Source organism: Rana temporaria, chromosome 1, assembly GCF_905171775.1.
Source record: "Rana temporaria chromosome 1, aRanTem1.1, whole genome shotgun sequence".
In the NCBI taxonomy this organism is placed as follows: domain Eukaryota; kingdom Metazoa; phylum Chordata; class Amphibia; order Anura; family Ranidae; genus Rana; species Rana temporaria.
The window spans coordinates 575,871,279-575,894,348 of record NC_053489.1 but is presented as its reverse complement, the minus strand read 5'-3'; the positions used below and the strand labels follow the sequence as shown (position 1 = coordinate 575,894,348).

The window sequence follows — 23,070 nt, the reverse complement described above, 5'->3', positions numbered from 1 at the left end:
CTACTTCAGCTAGCCTAGTCAGTAGTAGTCCGTGGTCTACAGTGTCAAAAGCCGCGCTTAGGTCCAGCAGTATCAGGAGACAAGATTATCCTTTGTCTGCAATTTGTCGCGGCAAATCGCAGTACAAAACGCCCGGCTAAGGTGTGAATGCAGACTTACATATGCATTACGTTGCGTTGCTTCTGCTCGGAGGGATGGGGTGCTTGAAGAAAATAGTTATTTTACCTTTTATTTTTATACTGTCCCTTTATTTTGTATCACTTGTATTCCTATTACAAGGAATGTAAACATCACTTGTAAAAGAAATAAGCATGAAAGGTCCTCTTTACTGAGAGATCCAGGGTCAAAAAGACCCCAGATCTCCCTCTCATTTACCTAAAAAGGAGCCAAGTAAGGGAGGTGAAAAAAACTTCTGACAATACCACACCCCCTCAACCCCCCCGTTATACTTACCTGAGCCCTCAAAAGTCCCGCGCTCGTCCACGTTATTTTCCTCGTCGCTCACCCTGGCCGTTGATTGGGTAGAGTGGATGGATTGAAAGCAGCGCAGCCATAGGCTCGCGCTGCTGTCAATCACATCCAATGACGCAGGCCTAATGATACAGCGAGCGGCAATAGCCGAGACAGCCGCCGAGGGACCCCCAGAAGAAGCAGTTCAGGGACACTGTGCAAAACGAGCTGCACAGTGGAGGCAAGTATAACATGTTTTTTTTTTTTTTTTTTTAATAGTAATGTCCTTTAACATTTGTGGAGAGAACAAAAAAACACACAGAAAGAATAACCCACTTGCCGTCCGCCCACAGTACATTTACTGCAGCTGGGTGGCTTAGACAGGCTGGATCACATACATGCGTTTCACACAGCTTGTTCCAGGTTAGAGGAGTGCAGCATGCGGCTCCGGAAACCACGGTGTCCACCGGACACAAAGCCGATTGGTCAGTATGCACAGCTACACCAGATTCTCAGTGCTTCAGTTTTAGCAGATCTCCCCCACAATGTACTGCGGATCCCGGTACCCAGCCACACACAAGATCACAATGTCAACAAAACGATCATGAACGAATTTCAAACCCAATAGCTGGGTTTCCTATTGAGTGATGTGAATGGCCCACAGCTATTACATGGAACATGGGCTAACAGCACCCTGGCCTACGTGATTAGCAATGATCACCATATGTGCTGCTTTAAAAGCCTTTACAGCTCATCAGTTTAGAGTGATGTAGGAGCTCTTGCACTAGAATTATTGTTCTCCCTCCGATGTTCCCGGCGATATGTCACGCGTGTGATGCAACCGCAGCTTACATATGCGTGCGCACCCTGGGCTTGTGTTTGCATTTACGCAGGTGTGAGGAGCAACAGAGGTGAAGCAATTTTTTTTTAAATACATTTAATTTTATACTTTATTTTTACTTGATTGCTATCAAAAGCGGTTAATAAACCACTATGTGACAGCACTGGTCAGGTGACAATTACTCTTTATGGAAACATTAGGTTCAAGCATGTCCAAAGAGCGAAAAAAAATCCCTGAAAAGCAATGTCATAATGTGCTAATATGCATGCATACTAGCACATTACGACAGACTTACCTTAGAACTAAACATTCCTGTGCGGCAATGTCACCACTCCGGGTTCGCGGCTTCCCGCTACACGAGTAGCTGGGGGCTCGATGATGTCAGTCCTGTGCATTGGTGCCGCTGTTTCCGGCACGGGCTCGGAGGGTCCAGCACTGTAAGCCGGACCTTTAAAGCACATGCAACGGTGATATCATCAGCTGCATGCACTCTGAATATCTCCTAAACGGTGGAAGTTTAGGAGATATTCATGGTACCTACAGGTAAGCCTTACTATAGGTGCTTATATGCCTGTAGGTACAAGTGGTAGTACAGAGTATACTACCAGGTTCTCAAAAAATATGATGGGATATTCAGGATTGATAATTTTCTTTAATTATATATATACACACACACACACACACACACACACACACACACACACACATCATAGTTTACATTAATCTGGATTTTCTTATCTTTTTTTTTAACCAAAGACATGCAGCAGAGTACATTTTGGCATAAATGTATAAAGAAATTTGATTTTAATGGATATGTTTTGTAACAAAAGTAGATTTTTTTTTTTCAAAACACATAAAATAAAAAGACCAAAAACAGTGGTGATCAACAAAAGAAAGCCCTATTTGTGTGAAAAACACAATATAAATTTAATTTAGGTACAGTGTTGCATTACAACGCAATTACGAGTTAAAGTAGCACAGTGCTGAATAGCAAAACATGGCCTGGTCATGAAGGGGGTAAAACCTTCCCGGAGCTCAGGTGGTAAAAATACTTAATTGTAGTTGATTTTACCTGAAAATTTTGGGGACAGAGTCGCTTTAATGTGAAAATTCTAACAGTCTGATGTTTCAGATACTAAAATTAGAGAGAATAGGACTGATCTTTGGTCTGAGCACAGGTAACTGCCATGAGGCAAGGCTCAATCTTCAACTCTTGTTGACTAGCGGTGTAGCATGGTAATGGGAGAAAAAAAGAGCGAAGCACCAATAGTCAGCAGTCTCATTTCACTTACTACCTGCTTGCTCAGTGACTCAGAAGACAGACAGTCAACCAACATTTTCAGAAGAGGGCCCGCAATGGCAGCTCATACATCACACACTTCCAGTAAAGGTTTCCTTTTATCTGGCTGGAACAGAATTTGAAAAATAAATTTTGTACTTTCATTTACCAACGAGAAATACCTCAGGGGAAACGGGAACAAAAAGTGCAGGCAAATGTCAACTACAAACTGTAATTAGTGGAAATGGTGCGACACATTTCTGCTTTAACTACTTGCCGACCACCCACCGTCGTTATACGTCCTCACTTTAGAGATGAATATCTCGGTAACGGCAGCAGCTGCTGCCACAATCTAAATATTCATCTCTTCTGTGGGCGGCCGTGTTAACGATAATGGCGGTCTCCGCGGCGGATTCGCCGCGAGATCGCCGTTATCGGTGGCAGGAGAGGGGCACCCCCCCTCCCGCCGCTCTCCCGCACCCTCCGCCGCTTACAGTAGCCGTCGGTAGCGGCGGAGGAGATCGCGACCATCCGGCAGCTGAGCGGGGACGAGACTGAAGGAAAAATCTCCTTCGCCCGTCCCCATAGCTCTGCTGGGCTGAAGTGACGTCAAAACGTCAGTCCCGCCCAGCGTCTTAAAGAAACATTTTTTTTTTTGTCATTTGAAAAAATTACATTTCCAAATTTTTTTTTTTTTTTGTATTTAAGCCCAAATATGAGATCTGAGGTCTTTTTGACCCCAGATCTCATATTTAAGAGGACCTGTCATGCTTTTTTCTATTACAAGGGATGTTTACAGTCCTTGTAATAGGAATAAAAGTGATAATTTGTATTTATTTTTTCAGTGTTAAAAATTCTAAAATAAATAAAAATAAATGCGAAAAGCAAAAAAAAATTTTTTTAAAGCGCCCCGTCCCGACGAGCTCGCGCGTAGAAGCGAACGTATACGCGAGTAGCGCCGACATATGAAAACGGTATTCAAACCACACAAGTGAGGCATCGCCGCGATCGTTAGAGCGAGAGCAATCATTTTAGCCTAAGTCCTCCTCTGTAACTCAAAAAATGCAACCTGTAGAATTTTTTAAACGTCGCCTATCAAGATTTTTAAGGGTAAAAGTTTGACGCCATGCCACGAGCGGGCGCAATTTTTAAGCGTGACATGTTGGGTATCATTTTACTCGGCGTAACATTATCTTTCACAATATATAAAAAAATTGGGCCAAATTTATTGTTGTCTTATTTTTTTTATTTAAAAAAGTGATTTTTTTCCAAAAAAAGTGCGCTTGTAAGACCGCTGCGCAAATACGGTGTGACAAAAAGTATTGCTATGACTGCCATTTTATTCTCTAGGGTGTTAGAAAAAAAAATATATAATGATTGGGGGTTTTAAGTAATTTTCTAGCAAAAAAAAATGGTTTTGTCTCGTAAACACTGACTCTGAAAAACAGGCCCGGGGCTAAAGTGGTTAAAGTAAAGTAAAAGTAAAAAATGGATTTAAGGAAATGAATACCAAAAACATGCTGTTTTCAGGCATTGTCAAAATCGCCGTCTTCTGAGACTAAGGCCCCTTTCACACTGGGCGGTGGGTGCGTCGTTGGTAAAGCGCCGTTATTTTAAGCAGCGCTTTACCGTCAATCTAGCGGCACTATTCTGTCGCTAGCAGGGTGCTTTTAACCCCCGCTAGCAGATGAAAAGGTTAAAACCACCCGCGGTAAAACCATGGTGCCCATTAATTTCAATGGGCAGGAGCAGTATACACATCGTTCCTAAGATGCTGCTAGCAGGACTTTATTTTTTTAGCGTCCTGCCAGCGCACCGCTCCAGTGTGAGGAGCAGCTCTTTCAGGGCGCTTTGCTGCCTCTATTTTTAGCATTATAGTGCCTGTAAAGCTACTCAGCGTGAAAGGGGTCTTAGCATAACTGATAATTGGTTTGATATTTTGCAGCTTGTCTTGAAAAGTACGGGTAGAGACAATATTGTGCTGGATTACCCACACAGAAATTCACTGAAATGAGCAATCTTCCACACAAGTCACTTTTAAAAAGCTTCATGTAATTCAGCCTGGATGTGAAAGTCTCTTTCAACGTCAGCATAGATCATTCATATCACGAGAAAGTCATGTGTGACAATCCCTATTTTATACTATGAGAGCGAGTGAGTGATCTCCAACTAATCAATTCATTTTTTAGTTAATATTTTTAAGATTGTCCATTGAGGGACACAGGAGCAAAATCAGACTGCATGGTGTAGCATGATTGATGGGATGAAGTCTGCCATAATACTCCTGGGAAGGTCCAGGTCTGTCTACTGCCCTATCCTGCTTGTTCTCCTGCCATGGTGTCTTCAGATTCCAGTACCAGGGTATACAGTAAAACCTTGGATTGCGAGCATAATTTGTTCCAGAAACATGCTTGAAATCCAAAGCACTTGTATATCAAAGCAAATTTCCCCATAAGAAATAATGGAAACATAAATGATTCGTTCCACAACCATTTACTCATAAATCCTTCAGTTTATAGTCCATACAAAAAGATTATTGAAATGTGAAATTGTGTAACCATAAAACGTCCATCCACAAATTGAAGCCTCCACATGGGGATTAGAAGCAAAATATGTTGCCAAGAAATGTCACAATAAACCTTTGTAAATTATCTGACCTCAGAAAAACAAAGAGGTCCCATGTTACCTTTTCCTCTGCATACAAGAAAACGGTCCGTACCGTTTAAAAAATAAATTTTGGACACTTTTGCCTTAGGCTTTGTTTTTTATTTTACTAGGTATATGGGAACCAGACATCTTCACCCCTTTTCTTTATTATATTGGTATAAAAAGGTTTCTATAGTAGACTACTGGCCCTGTTTGGATAAGATAAAAGTTTCCTCCTTTGCTCCCAAGCTAACCACCTGAACACTGGGTGCTGTGGATAAATGGAACCGACAATGCTCTGACCACACTGGAGAAAAGAAACGCCACTGAACACCGGTGACATCACTGAATTTATATCAGAAAGTAACCCCAATTGCAGTCTTTGTATGAAAACCGACCCCTTAGCGTACGACTAAGACCTAGTCGTAAGGCCAATAGGCTCCTGTTTAACCACTTCAGCCCCGGACCATTTTGCTGGTCAATGACCGGGCCACATTTTGCGATTCGGCACTGCGTCGCTTTATCTGACATTTGCGTAGTCATGCGACATGGTTCCCAAACAAAATTGACATCTTTTTTTCCCCACAAATAGAGCTTTCTTTTGGTGGTATTTGATCACCTCTGCGGTTTTTATTTTTTGTGCTATAAACAAAAATAGAGCGACAATAAAAAAAAAAAAAAAAATTTAAATGAATATTTTTTACTTTTTGCTATAATAAATATCCCCCAAAAATATATATAAAAATATATTTTTTGTTCAGTTTAGGCCGATAAGTATTCTTCTACATTTTTTTTTAACGAAAAATAAATCGCAATAAGTGTTTGATTGGTTATAGCGTCTACAAAATAGGGAATAGTTTTATGGCATTTTTATTAATAATCTTTTTTTTACTAGTAATGGCGGCGATCTGCAATTTTTATTGGTACTGAGACCTTATGGCGGACACTTGACACATTTTTGGGACCATTGGCATTTTTACAGTGATCCGTGCTATAAAAATGCATTGATTACTGTAAAAATGTCACTGGCAGGGAAGGGGTTAACACTAGGGGGCGATCAAGGGGTTAATTATGTTCCCTAAAGTGTGTTCCAACTGAAGGGGGGGGTGGTCTGACTAGGGGAAATGACAGATCTCTGTTCATACTTTGTATGAACAGCGATCAGTCATTTCTCCCCCTGAAAGAACCGGGAGCTGTGTGTTTACACACACAGCTCTCTCTTCTCGCTCTGTCACCAGTGATCGTGGGTGCCCGGCGGTGATCGCACCCGCCGGGCACTTGCATCAGCACCAAGGGCGAGTGCGCGCCCCTAGTGGTCGCAGAGCAACATCATGTTATATTACGTGATTTTGCGTAGCCGAGCCAACCTGCCGCAGCAAACATAAAAAGTGTAGCGCATAAAATTAATAGATCACCCAATGAAAGGATGAATAAACAGTGCATCAAACAAATGGTGAAAAAATTATGATGACAATATATCAACCAAAAAAGTGATGTATATGTATAGACATTGGATGGTGTATATATAAAATCTAAATAAATATACCGTATTTATCGCCGTATACCGCGCACTTTTCCCCCCCTTAAAATAACATATACCGAGCGCAGTACACTCGGCCAGGCTCGGCTCCCCTCGCGGTCACGCCCTGTGCCGCCTCCTAGCCTTTATGCGAGAGGAGCCGAGCGTGCCCGAGTGTACTGCGCTCGGTATATGTCGGCGGCGGCGTTCAAACGGGAAGCGGGGATCGGCTCAAAAACAGCGCGGGAGAAGCGGGGAGGACACCATCGAGGCCGCAGACGGACGCGGACCGGACAAGACCGCCGATGGACGCCGTGCAAGACACCGACGAGGGGCATTCAAACTGTAAGTAATTTCTTTTTTTCAGGAAATTTCCCTTCCAGGTTGGGGGTGCGCGCTATACGAAGATAAATACGGTATGTGAAAAAAAAGTCCAATGTGATGAAAATTGGTGATAATAGTCCCAATGCCTCAGAATGAAGTGCAGTAAAGAAATCCACCACTGATCATTGAAAGGAAGGCTTACCAGAGATACTGTACCCTAATCGACATATTCCAAGAGGGTCAGTAAAGCATTGTATAAACCACTCTCAGGCCTGGATCATCGGCTGCAATTCTCACGGAGACGTCTCGCGCGTCAATCAGAGAGGAACCCATTGATCGAATCAGGAAAAAGGTCACTTCCAGGGGTACCCAATGTGGGCCAAAATTTAAACCAATATGTAGGAGAAGAAGAGAAAGGCACATAGCGTAATACTGAAAGATACCAATGTTTAATGTAGGTAAAAACACTTACATTATAAAAGGTGATCAGCGCTTTCAAATGTACAAAGTGGCAGCGGTGGAGTCTCGACGCGTTTCGCATGAAATAGTGCATCGTCTGTCGTCTGGTACTTTGTATGAACAGCGATCAGTCATTTCTCCCCCTGAAAGAACCGGGAGCTGTATGTTTACACACACAGCTCCCGGTTCTCGCTCTGTCACGAGCTGTCGCGCCTGCCGGGCACTCGCATGAGCACCAGGGGCGAGCGCGCGCCCCTAGTGACCGCAGAGCAACATCATGTTATATAACGTGATTTTGCATAGCCGAGCCAACCTGCCGCAGCAAAACTGCGGTGGGCGGTCGGCAAGCAGTTACAATGGCCTTAGTAGGTGTATGAATGCTTTAGAGGTAATAAGCCAAGAGCAGGGACTGATGTGAATATACAATATATGTTTAACCACTTGCCGACCTCCTCGTGTAGATATACGTCAGCAGAATGGCACGGACAGGCACATGTACGTACCTGTACGTCCTCTGCTTGACGTGGGTCGGGGGTCCGATCGGGACCCCCCCCGCTACATGCGGCGGTCGGTAAGCGATCCGGGACGACGGCGCTGAAGAACGGGGAGAGCCGTGTGTAAACACGGCTTCCCCGTGCTTCACTATGGCGGCGCATCGATCGAGTGATCCCTTATATAAGGGAGACTCGATTGATCACGTCAGTCCTACAGCCACACCCCCCTACAGTTGTAAACACACACTAAGTGAACACTAAATGTTACAGCACCCCCTGTGTTTAACTCCCAAACGGCAACTGTCATTTTCACAATAAAGAATGCAATTTAAATGCATTTTTTGCTGTGAAAATGACGATGGTCCCAAAAATGTGTCAAAATTGTCCGAAGTGTCCGCCATAATGTCGCAGTCACGAAAAATAAAAAGAAATCGCTGATCGCCGCCATTAGTGGTAAAAAAAATAATAAAACTATCCCCTATTTTGTAAACGCTATAAATTTTGCGCAAACCAACCGATTAACGATTATAGCGATTTTTTTTTATACCAAAAATAGGTAGAAGAATACGTATCGGCCTAAACTGAGGAAAAAAAATTGTATATATGTTTTTGGGGGATATTTATTATAGCAAAAAGTAAAAAATATTGCATTTTTTTCAAAACTGTCGCTCTATTTTTGTTTATAGCGCAGAAAATAAAAACCGCAGAGGTGATCAAATACCACTAAAAGAAAGCTCTATTTGTGGGGAAAAAAGGACGCCAATTTTGTTTGGGAGCCACGTCGCACGACCGCGCAATTGTCTTTTAAAGCGACGCAGTCCCGAACTGTAAAAACCCCTTGGGTCTTTAGGCAGCATATTGGTCCGGGGCTTAAGTGGATAATATACATATATCCGCTGTGGAAACTGACAGCACTATATGAATACCTGTAGTAATGGAATAAAATTTAGGAAATTTTTCTGCTTTCACAAGGGCCATTCACTATATTAATGTAGGGCACCTCCTAAACTGCAATCCCATGAATGATACCAAGGACTTGACAATAGAGATGTTGTGTCACAGCTGTAACATTTTCCAAACAAATGAGCAATAATTGCCCTAATTTTACACAAAGATGCAAGTCTAGGACAGTACCAAGTCATCCAAGGATGATGCTGAAAGGCCTCTGGGCAGAACAGAGGGAAAAAAAAAAAAAAAAAAAAAGTGTACAGAGAACAGCCTGAAAACCAAATTGTCTGAATGCTTTATATAAAGGGGGACAACAAAAACATACATGCAGGGGGGGACATTACACTTGCAGTAGGTCCCCTTTGCCATTGCAAGTTTCAACTGCTAGCTTTGCCTAGGGGATGATGAATAAAAGTGATTCTTACCCCAAGACCCCTTTCACACTGAAAGTGCTTTACAGACGTTTTAGCGCTAGAAATAGCCTGTAAACTGCGTCCCATGTGAAAGCACTCGGAATTTTACACTGCAGGCCGGAAAAAAAAAAAAGTCAGCGTCTTTGGGGCGGTGTGGGAGAGGTGTATACACCGCTCCTAAACCACCTCTGCCATTGAAATCAATGGGCAGTGCTTCGGCAGCGGCACTTTTTGGGCGCTTTTAACCCCTTCTTTGGGGTTAATAGTGCCCCGCTCCCACCCACAAAGTGCTGCTAAAACATGCAGAGCTTTACCACGAACGTGGGGTGGTCTCCAGTGTGAAAGGGGCCTTATTCATCCCTCTCGCAAGCTTCCCCTGTGCAACCAACTCCAAGAGCCTCATTGCCATCTGTCGCTCTGAAGTCATCATCAGCAGTCCTGAATTGTATGGGAGGATACCAAGAGCCAACCCACATCCTTAAACATTGGACAGCAGAGAGCCCTGGCTGCCTGGGAATGAGGACTAATGTAGATATATGACGATATTCACCATCCCTTACGCAAAAAGGTATTGTTTTTTGAAAATACAATACAAATACATCACAACACATGACATGACATCACAACACATGACATCACTTCCGATTTTTTTTTCTGTCATACGATAATTTGTGACTTTAGTAATAACCTATTCAGTTTCGATTTGCAACTATTAAGTAAAAGAAGTCAGACGATCTGTCGTCCGATTTTCAGATTGTGTGTGCGGGGCATTAGACTTGCTGGTAAAAAGACATTTAGGAGCAGTTGGGCATTTTATCCAGCTGCCCCTGAACTCTCCTCTATGTTATCTTATCAGTACATGTATACAGTCATAGTCATTTCTAGGCAGTTGAGATTAGAAGCATTTTTGGAAAGCAAAAAAATAAAATAAAAATAAAAAAAAGTGTTGAGGACAAGGGTTGAGGCATTTGAAACACCAAATGCCTGTAACAGCTTATTAAAACGCATCTGAACAGCTTTGCCGCGTTTCGTTTACAGGCGTTTATTTTTGCTATTTGCAAAAAAAAAATAAAAAATATGTTAGTTTATTTATTTTTAAATGCTTCTAAAAACGCGGCACGTAAACGTGACAAAACAGACATTTTTAAATGGTTGGTTACTATCAAGTTAAATCGTTGAGGAGAGGTTTTAAAATGTCCCGTGTACATGAAGCCTCAATGAACTGATGCATAGTTGATTTTTGTTAAAGTGGAACTTCAGTCATTTTTTCAACTTTCCATCTATTAAATCTTCTGCCCTTGTTTTAACTTTGGATAGTAAAAAAAAAATTTCTGCCAGTAAATACGCTATACAGTCCACTTTGTTTATCTAGTAAAAAGCCTAGGCTTATAACATTCATTTTCCGGGAGGCGGGGGGTGCGAGTCATGGGAGGGCTAATGAGATCTGCAGAGCTGGAGGTGTGCCTCTGTGTTAATCCAGAATGTGAAGGCAGCAGTTTCAGCTGCTCATAATTATTATGGATGCAGCCAGACTCAGTGGAGGGAGATTTCTGCAGCATATTTGGAAAGTACAGAATCGCTGTATATATAAAATAATATGCAAAGTGGTTGGAGGGAAGCTTCAGAATAGCAAAAGAGTTTTTTTTTTTTTTACAAATGTTGTGAGCAAACTGCAGTTCCTCTTTAATGTTATTTATATATGGTTTATTATGATATGCCGAGTTTGAAAATGACTATGTAGACAGATATAAAGGGATACTAGCACATTAGCATTTTGATGCAGGGAACCGCTTTTTAAAACATTGATACACGTTTAGAGAGAGTGTAATAGTGTAAGCAATTCTCTTAGTACAATTTGTAGTCTTAAAGCACAACATAGCATTGCACAAGTACACCCATTTTTAATGGTTAGCCTACTATAGGGACATGTGAAGAAGAGGAGCCAAGAGTGCCAGTGGGGGACCCCAGAAGAGGAGGTTTGGGGCCGTTCTGACCCCCAAAGATCAGCATTAACACCAGGAATACACGGATTGCTGGAATTCAGATCATCCAACTGGAACATGCATAAGACCAGAGATTTCAGGGCACATAACCTGCATACTACTCTACATAGGTAATCAAGTAACAAATTTAGGCATAAATGCCCCCATATTTTTACGCCAATATTTTATTCATTCACATTAATTCTCATGTTGCCACATTCTGGTGTGCATAATTACTATGTGTAACACTATAATAATGTTGGAATTATCTTCTATTTACTGAACAGAAAAGATCATATGACAGAAAGGCCGGAAAATATACAAATAAGGCAACTTTATGAACATGACCCATTAACTGACGCCATTGCAGGCGAGTTGCTCTGCTGTCATTTAATCTGTCAGGAGCTCTCTGGCTTTTGCTACAAGAACAGCCAGAAGAGCGGTCACAATGCAATACTACACGACTGGCACAAATGTGAAGGATACTTATACACAAATCATGTATTTGTACAAAGTGCAATACATCTATTGAAGGAGATGAACCTTTGTGTGCTTCCACATCACAGATTCTCTGGCTAAGACTAAAATGGATTTTTAGATAATAATTTGATCACACACGGGAAAATCTGGCCACTTTCACTAACATGCAACAACGTGATGATTTGGTTACTTGTCAACACTGCATGCATACGATTATTAACCACTTGCTTACTGGGCATATATACCCCCCTCCTGCCCAGGCGAAATTTCAACTTCTGGCACTGCATCGCTTCAACTGACAATTGCGCAGTTGTGCGACGTGGCTCCCAAACAAAATTGACGTCCTTTTTTCCCCACAAATAGAGCTTTCTGTTGGTGGTATTTGATCACCTCTGCGGTTTATATTTTTTGCGCTATAAACAAACAAAAAAAAAAGCGACAATTTTGAAAAAAAAAATCAATATTTTTTACTTGTTGCTATATTAAATATCCCAATTTCTTTAAAAAAAATAAATCATTTTTCTCAGTTTAGGTCGATACGTATTCTTCTACATATTTTTGGTAAAAAAAAAAAAAATATATAAAAAAAAATAAAAAAATCGCAATAAGTGACTGGTTTGCGCAAAATTTTTTTTTTTTTTTGAAAAGCCTATGGCGTGTGAACACACCCAAAAAACTCCACCCGGTGCAGAAAAAATGTGCACACATAAAGAGTGTTCACAAAAACGTGCAGACGGGTGCAACGTCAAGTGGTCCTCCTGTGAAGAGGGACCCAAACCCTGATCCCCCGGGGCGTTAGGCTCCAGACGGGGACTGAGGTACTGTGGTCCGAGCAACCGAAGCCGACACGGACCCAACTTCCTCGGAGGGACTGCCGAAACAGAACCCTCCCAGTACTAGGTGGGGCTCCCCCGAAGGGAGACCCCATGAGAGCAGGCGAACTAAGCCAGAAGGCCATGTCCACCCACTCCCAAGACGTTCAGGGCTGGCCCGAGGACCCGCACCCTACTAATCACACAGTGACAAAACGTGCACAACAAAAAAAGACAAAAAAGTGACAAACACAGGCTTAAATAAAATAAAGTGGGGGAAGGGATAGTGGAGAGGAGAGTGAAAGAAGTGGCCATTGTGGTGAAACAATGACCAGGCCCTCCGGCCAGGAATAAAAAATTCCTCCGGTCCTAGCCAAAAGGCCCGGCCCAGGAGGCAGGTGCTAAAAAAAGCGTGTATCTGGTGCAGTGACCGTGGTATCTTAAATCAATGTGTCCCTCACACACAGTGATCTTCAGATACCCCTGGACTGCCACTCCAGGGGCACATGCACCATAGGCTTTTCGTTCCATATCCGACCCCCCGACCGGCCAGTGCAGCCCTCCACCCCTGCCAGCCAACCCGGCGGATTTGCATGGTCCTACCCCGTCCTATCCCAGGGCATTACCAGCTCCTCCTACCGGATCGCTGACAGAGATAGCACTTACACCAGCCAGCCAGAAGGCCAGACTAGAACTCGGCAAAAAGACCAAGACCAAGCACAGCACCCATCCCCACCAGGAGCACCCTTCCAGATGGCTCAGACTCAACCATGGGCCGGCCCCCAGTATTCTGTCGGGCAGCACAGCGTAGTCCCTGCTGAAACCATCCTTCCAGGTGCAATGACGTCATTGGATTGCATCCACCCTCCCCATGTAGGAGGTGCTTCAGCGCTCCGCTGACAACTGATAAGGACAGATACCACACCCAGTCCCAGCCAAAAGGCCGAGAAGCGGCAGGGAAGACAACCACGATCAGCACGGCCTAGAGTGTGCAATAGCCGTGCCTCGCCCTGGGAGAACCACCTTCATGATCATGGTGTCTCCCCTGCCAGGTATTAACACCGCTCCCATTCACTTGCATTGTTTTTCTCGACAGCGCGACTTGGGACGACTTGAGGCGACTTCAAGTCGGATCCCAAGTCGCCCCAGTGTGAACCGGCTCTAACAGTGTCAATTTGCTGTCTCCTCCAAATAACTCAACACATAGCCATTAATGTCTAAACCGCTGGCAACAAAAGCTAGTACACCCCTAAGTGAAAATGTCCAAATTGGGCCCAATTAGCCATTTTCCCTCCCGGTGTCATGTGACTCATTTGTGTTACAAGGTCTCAGGTGTGAATGGGGAGCAGGTGTGTTACATTTGGTGTTATCACTCTCACTCTCTCATATTGGTCACCGGAAGTTCAACATGGCACCTCATGGCAAAGAACTCTCTGAGGATCTGAAAAAAAAAAGAATTGTTGCTCTACATAAAGATGGCCTAGGCTATAAGAAGATTGGTGTGTGTGAAAATATTGCGCAAACTTATAAAAGGTGAAAAAAAAGAAGATTGCAAAGACCCTGAAATCGAGCTGCAGCACGGTGGCCAAGACCATACAGTGGTTTAACAGGACAGGTTCCACTCAGAACAGGCTTCACCATGGCCAACCAAAGACGTCGAGTGCACGTGCTCAGCGTCATATCCAGAGGTTGTCTTTGGGAAATAGACGTATAAATGCTGCCAGCATTGCTGCAGGAGGTTTAAGGGGTGGGGCGTCAGCCTGTCAGTGCTCAGAGCATACGGGTTGCACAAATACCACTTTTTTAAGGCCGAGTACAAATACCATATTCTCCCCCCCAGTACTCGCCATTACCGATTACCGTATTTATCTTCATATAGCGCGCCCCGGCGTATAGCGCGCACCCCCAACCTGAAAGGGAAATTTCATGAAAAAAATACTCACAGTTTGAATGGCCCTAGTCGGTGTCTTGCCCGGTGTCCATCGGCGGCCTTGTCCGGTCCGGCGTCCGTCTGCGGCCCTGGTGGTGTCCTCCCCGCTTCTCCCGCGCTGTTTCTGAGTCGATCCCCGCGCTGTGTTTGAACGCCGACATATACCGAGCGCAGTACACTCGGACACGCTCGGCTCCTCTTGCATAAAGGCTAGGAGGCGGCACAGGGCGTGACAAGCCTGGCCGAGTGTACTGCGCTCGGTATATGTCGGCGGCGGCATTCAAACACAGTGCGGGAAGCGGGGATCGGCATATATCGCGCACCCACAATTTTCCCCTGATTTTAAGGGGAAAAAAGTGTGCGGTATACGCCGATAAATACGGTACTTTTTTTTTTTTTATGTCATGCAACAGTGGCACCAATATGCAGCACTGATAAGTGGCACTGATGAGGCATGTCGTCAGTAGTTTTATTTTACTTTTTACAATTTATATTTTATTTTTTTATTATTTCTTGCAATTTACAGTATATATATATATATATATATATATATATATATATATATATATATATATATATTTTAAATGCTTTCTTTTTTTGGTGTCAGTATTTTTTCTTATTTTTACTTTTGAATATTTATTAAAAAAAAATCATTTTTTCCTGTTGAGAGAGGCATTGGTGAGATATGAGGGGTCTAAAACGGACGCCTGACATCTCCCCTTTGAGACAGGACACAGATTCCACAGTCCCATTCTCAGCAGCCTCAGCTGCACTGAAGATGAATGGACAGGAGACAGAGGCTCCTGTTCATTCATGAGCTGAAACATTGTAAACACAATGGACAGTCAGTGATCACTCTCTACCCTGACAGATCCAGGGTGAGGAGGGAACCAAACAGGACCTGGGGAGGACACAGGGGACAAATCGGGGGATGATCGGTGCCGCGGTGGGGGCAGTTACAAGCACCAATTTCCCTGACAGCCACGGGAGGGAGAGGAGGAGAAGCAGCTGTGAGAAAAGCTATAAAGGGAGATCAGTGCTTGGAACTGCTCCCACCGCCGCACCGATCATCCGTGAGGCTGTCCGGCTCCCCTGCTACACTAAGGACATCGGGTTTACTGGCTTCCTGCCAGGTATCAGGTCAAGCAAAATTCAGACAAAGAAAAAAAACCATTTAGAAGGAAAATCAAAAGGAAAAAGTTAAGTGAACCAACAATTCACTAGCTTAAAGGAACCTATTTAAAAAAATAAAAAAACAAACCTTTACAACCCCTTTAATGCAGTGCTTGAAAATAATGGTGGCCACACCGAAAATTGACACTTTGGGCACAATTTGGACTTTTTTAACTTAGGGGTGTACTCACTTTTGTTGCTAGCGGTTTAGACATTAGGGCTGTGTGTTGAGTCATACAAGCTGTACACTCACTACTTTACATTGTAGCAAAGTGTTATTTCTTCAGCGTTGTCACATGAAAAGATATAATAAAATATTTACAAAAATGTGAGCGGTGTACTCACTTTTGTGAGATACTGTAAGTTGAAGATCGCTATTCATGATGTTATATCCAAGCTATCGCTACATATCACCTTTCTAGCATCTACACTGAAGATTTCTACATGTGTTATCAGCTGTTGCTACATTGTTTCTTTTGCTGCCCAATATTTACCTGCCATTGCACTCAGCTACAAAGTTTCTTTTGCTGCCCAATATTTACCTGCCATTGCACTCAGCTACAAAGTTTCTTTTGCTGCCCAATATTTACCTGCCATTGCACTCGGCTACAAAGTTTCTTTTGCTGCCCAATATTTACCTGCCATTGCACTCAGCTACAAAGTTTCTTTTGCTGCCCAATATTTACCTGCCATTGCACTCAGCTACAAAGTTTCTTTTGCTGCCCAATATTTACCTGCCATTGCACTCAGCTACAAAGTTTCTTTTGCTGCCCAATATTTACCTGCCATTGCACTCAGCTACAAAGAATAATGCTGGACATATTTCAGCGTTCACAGCTGTATATGGGCTTATAACAAGCTTGGTTTATGTCATTTACTTGTATAATTACCATTGCTGGAGAGAGAGTTCAAGGCAGATTCTAAAGGCTGGTTCAGAACGGATGCAGTGGGACTGCGTTGGGTGCCTAGTCTCAAGGCCAAATGCCTTGTCTACCATGTGCCCAATTCACACCGCTGCATTGCAATTGTACGTGGGCACAATGCATGCAGTACTTTTTTTTAGCGCAGGGTGAGGTTATCCACCGACTCACTGCGCGGCTGGCAATTAGCCAGTATTCGACTTGGTGCAACCCTACTTTAACCCTTTCACGCGGACGCAACGCATATATGCGTCCTCGGCTTTCGGGGGTTATACCGGGATGATGCCTGCAGCCGCAGGCATCATCCCGGTACTGTTGTTTAGAGCCGGCGATCGGCTATCCAAACATAACAACCGATGCGGCTAAAAGCCGCTCGGTTGTTATGCCAGAGGAGCGGGAGGGGACATCCCCCCCTCCCGCCGCCTTTCGCCGCTCTGACCGGGCCTCCCGTCCCACCGGGAGACCCGATCATCCGTCCGGCGCCTTCTGTGTCCAGGCGGAGACTGACACTAAGCCGTAAACGGCAAGCATCATAACTGATCACATATGTAGCATCATGGCCACTAAAGAGCAAGCTAAGGCTGGCCATACATTACCCCCTTGCCGCCGAGCGTACACACATATGCGTCCTCGGCTTTCGGGAGTTATACCGGGATGACGTTAAGAGCAGGTGATCGGTTTTCCTGTGATGATAACCGATGTGGCTAAAAGCCGCTTGGTTGTTATCCCGGAGGAGCGGGAAGGGACATCCCCCCCTCTCCCGCCACCTCTGCCGCTCTGACCGGGCCTCCCGTCCCACGATATGCCTCTTCCGGCGCCTAGCCACAGACTGGAACGAAGCCATAAACGGCTTTGTTCCAATCTCCTGACTGTAAACACGGAAGCAACGTCACTTCGTGTTTACTCGGCTGCCAATGGTGCTGGATTTAAAAAAATATGCGGTATTCAGAATTGCAGCTTTCGGCGATTTTTTTTTTTTTTAACACAATTTAATAATGTAAAAATAAATAAAATAAATAAGAAAAAAAAAATGTTTAAAGTATCCCCGTCCCCACGAGCTTGCGCAGCAAAGAAAACGCATACAAAGTCGCGCCCGCATATGTAAATGGTGTTCAAATCACACATGTGAGGTATCGCCGTGATCGTCAGGAGCGAGAGCAATAATTCTAGCACTAGACCTCCTCTGTAACTCTAACCTGGTAACCGTAAAAAAAAAAAAAAAAAAAAAAAAATTAAAGCATCGCCTATGGAGATTTTTAAATACCGTAGTTTGTCGCCATTCCACAAGTGCGTGCAATTAAAAAGCGTGACATGTTTGGTATCCATTTACTCGGCGTAACATCATCTTTCACATTATACAAAAAAATTGGGCTAACTTTACTTTTTAATTTTTTTTTAATTCATTAAATAAAATTTTCCCCCCAAATTTGCGTTTAAAACACCACTGCACAAATACCGTGTTATGTAAAATATTGCAACAATCGCCATTTTATTCTCTAGATCAGTGGTTCTCAACTTGGGGGTCAGGACCCCCTCGGGGTTCAAATCACAATTTGCCAGGGGTCACCAAATCTTGGGCTGTTCCTGAAGCCTGTATCACTCTCTCTGCCTTTTCGCAGCCGTCCAGCAGGGCTGTCCCTGGAGCCTGTGGCCGTCCAGCTGGGCTGTTCCTGGAGCCCGCGACCGCCCACTCAGCCTCTTCGCAGCCGCCTATTCAGTTCACAGCATGGGTAGGGGGCAGAGACTAGAGGTCAGCTGACTGGTGAGAAATGTGAAGTGGGAGGGGCTGGGGGAGACCCCATCTCCTGATTTCAGCATAGGTGTCACTACTGCAAGACACCAAAGAGCTGGAGACACAGTGAGCAACACTACCTGTGATTAGAGTTGCCATTAAAAGTCCCCACAACAGTTCTCAGACCAGCAGAACACCTAAGTTGGTTGATCAGAACTCCCCCCAGCATTGCCACTCATCCCTACTCCCTGCCAGCACTGCCACTCATCCCATTCCACCCACCCCCCACCAAGGAGAATTGAGAATACATGGAAGGGAGAGGAAAAGAGTGTGAGGAACAAAGAAAAAGGGAGAGAAAAATAAGAGAAAGAACAAGACAGCTAAAGAGAGGAATGGGGAAAAAAAATTAGGATAGAGAGAGATAAAGGGAAAGAAAGGATAACAAAGAGGGAGTGGTATATCCTAAAATGTACCATAAGGGGTTTTTCACGGCACTAGAAAGGTTGACAACCACTGCTATATATTTTGTTTAGGGATTCTAAGTAATTTTCTAGGAAAAAAATATGTATTTTAACTTGTAAACACCAAATGTCAGAAATAGGCTTATGCCGCGTACAGACGGTAGTTTTTTGTGATGAAAAAAAAACGAAGTTTTTCAAACACGACGTAGCATACACACCATCGTTTTTTCCAAAAGCTCTAGCAAAGCGCGGTTACGTTCAGCACGTACGACGGCACTCTGTTCCATTCAAACTCGCGTCCTAACTTGCTCCTGAGCATGCGCGGGTTTAAAAAAAACTTAGTTTTAAACGTCGTTTTAGCTACACCCAAAAAACGACGTTTTGAAAAACGACAAAAAATGTAAGCATGCTCTAATTTTTTTTGTGTCGTTTTTCAGAAGACATAAAACAACGTTTTCCCCACACATGGTCATTTTAAATGACGTTTTTAAAAACGACGTTTTTTTCCCCATCACAAAAAACGACCGTCTGTACGCGGCATTAGTCATGAAAGGGTTAAAAATGTTCCTTTACATTTACCAAAAGTACCATATAATATGAGGTCATTTTCAACTGGTATGCAAATTCAGCCGCTTGATCGTTTTTAGGGCCCTTTCACACTGGTGCGTTTTTCCTGCGTTTTCGCGGTAAAAATAGCGCTATTAAAACGTCCATAAAACGCTCCCCCATGCCCCCTCCATTGAAATGAATTAAAAACCGCTGTAAAAACAGAGCATTAAAATCACGGTAAAACACTGCGTTTTTAATTCATTTCAATGGAGAGGGGCATGGGGAGCGTTTTAATAGCGCTAATAATATATATATATATATATATATATATATATATATATATATATATATACACACACACACACACATATATATTTAGGGATTTCTAAGTAATTTTCTAGCACAAACTACAGATTTTTACTTGCAAGCAACAAATGTCATAAAAGGGCTTAGTCTTCAAGTGGTAAACTGCCCTCATTTACAGACCGGAGTTCATCCCTTTGATCTAAAATAACCAAAAGATACAATGTTCTGTTCATCTCTCTCAATGATGACTGGATACACTTGGTAGGCTGCCTTTTTTTTCCTTACAGCTGTGAGCAGAAAACTTCTCTGCACTGAATCGTGGAAATGCCAGATTAAGATCATGGGGAAGAGAGGGGGGGGGGGCGTTGGATCGCGATTTTTTAACAATTGTGCAGCTCTAATGTACAGCCGCTGGTGTCAGTGCTCTCAGCCAAAGGCTGGGGGAGCAACCCCCCCCCCCCCCCCAAGGATCCCGTCAGATAGAACACACCACCCATTGCAATGAATGGGAGGCAGTATTCAGGTGCTTTACGGGCGCTATTTCTAGCGCTAAAACGCCTGAAAACTGCCACAGTGTGAAAGGAGCCTTACTAAGGGAAACAGGAAGTGAAGTCGCGCTATACTTTCTGAATGGTCCCTGCTGTCTTCTGGGACCTGTGCAATGTTGTTAATCCACCAGACTGAAATTTACTGACATGACACCCAAAATTTACTGGCACAGCCAAGTTTTTACTTGCATTTCCAAAAGTTATAAAATTACAGTTTTAACTGGAAATGTTAGTATTTAGGCTACACACACAGTGACACTGACAGCAGTGCGCAGCAGCACAGATGATGATGATGACACCTCACCAACACATCCCCTCCTGAGTGACAGTCTCTCCACACCAGGTGGTCCTTTTAGTCCACACCATTCCAAACAGCATTGACAGTCCCGCTCCTGACCTACCTTGCTCCCATCCTGCAGATCCACACATGAGCCTCCAGCCACTTCATTTAGCTCCCTTGCACTATGACATCACATGACATGCTCAGGCACCGCCTCCACCAGAACACACTGTAGCAGAAACTCATGGTATCGGCCGGCTCACAGCCATATATTTTACTGGCAACCTTTTCCTGTCACTAGCATTTACTGGCAGGAGAAAAGTGACCATTTTTTTACTGGCTGCAAGTAAAAATACTGACAGTTGGCAACACTGGACCTGTGTGTCTTGCAGAAGACATGGCGTAGTTCGCCGCACAAGATTGTGGCGATCTTTCCCCCGAAGTGGGAGCAGATACCTGGGTATGACAGGTATCCACTCCCCACTGAAAGGTGCCAAATACGGCACCGGGAGGAGGGGGCATCTGGAATCCGATCCGCGGAAGTCCCATTTCTGGGTGGAGCTCCGCTTTAAGGGCACTAGTGGCAGGAAAGTGGAGGTGAATTCCTCCCATGATGCAGAGCAGTGATTGGTAGACATACAGCACACAGGAGAGGAGGTCAGCTGTGGACATTATGAGGTCATAGTAGAAGGGTCACAGAGATGTGATGGTGGAGTCCCTCCAGTGTGCTGTCACTGCTGTGTATACTGTAAGGTCCTGTCTCCATAATGACAGCCCTGTGTAGTTTGCACACACTGACACCCACCTGCTCCGGGCTGCAGCCAGGCTCCCCTTATGGTACACAGGCAGGAAAGTTCTCTCCTCTCTCAGGGGGTGTGTTATAACCGCAGTGTTACACAATGAGTACACACACCTCACACACGGCACTGGGCTATCCCCACACAACAGCCACCTCACCTGACAGGCCGCTCTCCGCCAGCCCGGGCCCTGCTTACTTCGTCCTGCCTCTGTTGATGCGTTTAGTCCCGCTGCCTGCGCAGTGAGAGCCAATCACTCCCCCACCATCACTAATACCACAGCTCGGCGCATGCGCAGCCCAACCCAGGAAGCGTCCATACGGGGAGCCCTGGACAGATCGGGAATAGACTGCACTGCGCATGCGGCAGATGTGTTGGTGCGTGACGTGCTTGTCTTCCTGCTCTACTTGGCAACCTGACAGATCCTGCTGTGTCTGTAGTGTACAGTGATGGCAGCAGTATATAAATACCTGTAATAAAAAAAAATATATATACTATAGATATGGCATAGTGAAGTTTTCAAGTATCTCTAGGTGTATATTGGCTGGTGTTTGAAACGTCACTATGCAATATGTGTAGTATATTTTAGGGATACCGTTTTTTTTTTTTTTTTAATCGGCGAGTAACACTTTCGGTCAAGTACTCGCTGATACCGAGTACCGATACTTTGCAGTGCAATTTGCGTCAATACAAAAACATTTGGCGCAAAACTCACTGCAAAGAGTAGCTTGTGATTTGGACAGTGCAGTGCAATTCCTGTCCAAATCGCATGCGATTTCCCCCACTTTTCCTGTGTGTGTGTCTGTGTGTGTGTCATCTAGTGGGCAATTTATTAAAAATGTTAGAACTTAGAGAAGGGGGAAGGGAAAGAAAAGGGAAGAAAGAGAAGAGAAAAGTACACACATCAGACCCTGGAGAAGCCTGTGGGTAGAAGAAAAATGAAAGCTAGTCGCAAGAGGAAATAAATAAGGTGAGGGGGGAGGGAAGGGAAGAAAGAAAAAGAGAAATAGAAACAACACACAGGCTACACAGTTGACAATAAAAATAAGGTTTTATGGAATTGTAATTAACCTCTTGACCACTGGGTACTTAAACCCCCTTCCTAACCAGACCAATTTTCAGCTTTCGGTGCTCTCACAATTTGAATGACAATAACTCAGTCATACAACATTGTACCCGTCTGAAAATTTTGTCCTTTTTTTCCCCTACAAATAGAGCTTTCTTTTGGTGGTATTTGATCACCTTTGGGTTTTTTATTTTTTGCACTATAAAAGAAAAAACACTGAAAATTCTGTAAAAATAAAAAAGAAATTCTCGTTTCTGTCATATTAGCAGGTATTGCAGAGTATTGGGGGTATTGCAGAGTATTGGGGGTATTGCAGAGTATTGGGGGTATTGCAGAGTATGGGGGGTATTGCAGAGTATTGATGGTATTGCAGAGTATGGGTGGTATTGCAGAGTATGGAGTATTGGTGGTATTGCAGAGTATGGGGGGTATTGCAGAGTATGGGTGGTATTGCAGAGTATGGGGGGTATTGCAGAGTATGGGTGGTATTGCAGAGTATGGGGGGTATTGCAGAGTATGGGGGGGTTATTGCAGAGTATTGGGGTATTGCAGAGTATGGAGTATTGGTGGTATTGCAGAGTATGGGGGGTATTGCAGAGTATGGGGGGTATTGCAGAGTATGGGTGGTATTGCAGAGTATGGGGGGTATTGCAGAGTATGG

General features: G+C 43.9%; 1 protein-coding gene and 1 non-coding gene across 6 annotated transcripts in view; both read right to left on the bottom strand.

The window, feature by feature from the left end:
- The window catches only part of CLOCK (clock circadian regulator), a 140,994-nt gene extending 119,318 nt beyond the window's left edge, over positions 1–21,676 (bottom strand). For 2 of the 5 annotated variants that reach the window (XM_040334820.1, XM_040334828.1), the window contains exon 1: positions 21,504–21,673. The gene's annotated coding sequence lies outside the window, so the exon portion shown is untranslated. The other 3 variants (XM_040334807.1, XM_040334801.1, XM_040334802.1) reach the window with 3 other exon arrangements.
- Positions 13,549–13,706, bottom strand: LOC120925732. Its single transcript, XR_005746928.1, has one exon. It is a non-coding gene; the product is annotated as a U1 spliceosomal RNA (small nuclear RNA).
- Positions 21,677–23,070: the final 1,394 nt, after the last annotated feature.